At 38.4% G+C, this 2,656-nt stretch overlaps 1 pseudogene; it reads right to left on the bottom strand.

Moving 5' to 3' along the window:
- Positions 1-724: 724 nt before the first annotated feature.
- On the bottom strand, positions 725-831 carry LOC132302112 (small nucleolar RNA snoR100; annotated as a pseudogene).
- Between the last annotated feature and the right edge of the window lie 1,825 nt (positions 832-2,656).

Below are 2,656 nucleotides of genomic sequence, written 5' to 3' on the forward strand. Positions count from 1 at the left end.
ATCAAGGATTGGATTTTACTTTGAAAAAGAAAAAAAAAATGATGAAATGTGAAGGAGAGAGAGAGCTTACGGGACAGAGGAAGAAATAAGGCCAAACATAGCCTCTTGGCCACTAAATAAAAGTTAGTGGTGGATAGGCCTGATCACGGTTCGGATCAAATCAGTTTGGGGATAAAGTTTAAGCCGAACCGGTTCCCACGGATTGGTAAAAATTGAAACCGAACCGATCCGTGGAGGCCTTCAATCCAAACCAAACCAATCCGTTACTTCACGGATCGGACCGGATCAGTTTCCATGGATTGGGCATAAAACAAACTTAAATCTTATCATTTAAATTACTACGATATTAGATCTCCAAAACAATATTATATCTAAACCCAAAGTAAAAACTAAATATACCGAAGAAATGAATTCAGATCTGGAAAAATCAAACAAGTCAGATCTGGAAAAATCAAAACAAGGAACTAAATATACCAAAGAAAGGAATTCGGATCTGGAAAAATCAAAACAAGGAATAACAAGAGTCACCAAGTTGATAATGATTTGGAACACCCAACAGTGCTTGTTAACAGAAAATCTATATCAAACGAACAAAACAAAATTAATTAACCAAGGAACATGATACAAGAAAATACAAAGAATGATATAATAAGACTTTACCAGCATATATATATTTTTTTCGGAAAGTAAAAGAGATTTATAGCAAAACAAAAAAAATAAATATAGATGTAGGTTTGATCCAGGCCCCCAAATCAAAAGGCTAGAAGCATCAGAGGGGGCAGACATGATGACCCTTTATTCTCTGTGCACTTTACCATGCTTCTTTCATTCTTATATTCCAGAACATCGGCTTAATGTACACAGATATAGATCTCAACGATGATATATATATACAAGAGGAGGAAGACAGAGGCGAAGAGTGAAGATTGAAGAGAGAGTCACAGAGGCGAAGAGAAGAAGGTGAAGAGAGAAGACTAAAGAGAACAGGTTGAGAGACGGGGGCGCAGCTGAAGTGTAATGAAATAAGATGAGAGTAAGATAGGGTTAACTTAAAAGAATAATGAATAAAAGAAAAAACAAAATACGGTGGTAAGTAATAAGTATATTTAATATTGTATATATATATAGAATATTAATAGGCAATGGTTCAGTTCGGATCGGTTAATGGTTCGGATCAGTTTTTTCAGAATCCAATCCGTTAACCGAACTGCGAATACCAGATTATAAATTTTTCAAACCATCACCGAACTATGAGATCTAAAAATTGAATTGAACCATACGGATCGGATTGGTTCGGACCGGATTGACGGATTATTTGCTCACCCCTAGTGGTGGGTTCCACCACTAAAAATCCAACCTTTTGTATTTATTTTCCACCACAAAATTGTATATGCACCAATATAATACCACCACATAATAAAACTTCCAAAAACTAAATTATGTACAATGAAATAATGCATGACATGCAATAGACCCAAAATAAAATCCCTGCGCACAACAATTCTGGTAGCGGGTCCTGCTTGGGACCGTCGGGCCCAAAAAATGAAAAAATGCCGAAATGGCAATCCTTACATTTCAAATAGTCCTGAACTCAATAAAATATCCCAACTAACTCTCGGACATACTCGGCATAACTCACGGTGTCTGGTACGTAAAACGAGAAAGGACGAAGATGCCCTTACATTACAGAAAATTCCAGAAAAATAGAAAATGGTAAAAAACAGAAATATTATAATCTCCTCAACTTAAAATGATTTCGTCCCCGAAACCAAGCATACCTGAGGGAGAAAACAACGCCTGGTACTTAGAGCAAACCTCATGTTCTAGCTCCCAAGTAGCTTTCTTGACTCCGTGATGCCTCCAAAGAATCTTCACTAACGGTATCGTCTTATCCCTTAACACATTCTACTGTGTGTCAAGGATCTGGACTGGTCCCTCTTTATAGGAGACGTCCTCATTCAATATCCATATCAACCCAACTCAAAATGTGAGATGGATGTGGTTCATACTTCTGTAATATAGATACATGAAAAACATTATGGACCCTATCCATCTGTGGTGACAATGCAAGTCTGTAGGTAACCTCTCCTACGCGGTCCAAAATCTCAAAAGGTCAATGAATCGTGGCAATAGCTTTCCACTCTTCCCGAACCTCATCAAGCCTTTCCATGGAGAAACCCATAAAAAGACATTATCTCCCACCTCAAAGGATAACGGTCGTCTTCGCTTATTCGCATAACTCTTCTGTCGGCTCTGAGCTGTAAGCAACCTCTGTCTGATTTGCTTAATCTTCTCAGTAGTCTTGAGTACAATGTCGAGTCCTAAAGCAGCTGTCTCGTCTACTTCAGTCCAACAAATTGGAGACCTACAAGGTTTGTTATGCAATGCCTCAAATGGAGCCATCTCAATGCTCGCCTGATAATTGTTGTTATAAGAAAACTCAATAAGTGGAAGGTGATCCTCCCAACTACCTCCTAAATCAAGCACATAAGTTTGAAGCATATCCTCTAATATCTGGATGGTACGCTCCGACTGGCCGTCCGTTTGTGGATGTAATGTCGTACTAAGGTGCAACGATGAGCTAAATGTTATTTGAAGTCCTTCCCAGAATTTTGAGGTGAACTTGGTATCCCTATCCGTAACAATAGCCACTGGG

The sequence above is a fragment of the Cornus florida genome, unplaced genomic scaffold (genome assembly GCF_030987335.1).
Source record: "Cornus florida cultivar Cherokee Brave unplaced genomic scaffold, ASM3098733v1 CherokeeBrave_3.0.0_Hap2_Chr03, whole genome shotgun sequence".
NCBI lineage: Eukaryota > Viridiplantae > Streptophyta > Magnoliopsida > Cornales > Cornaceae > Cornus > Cornus florida.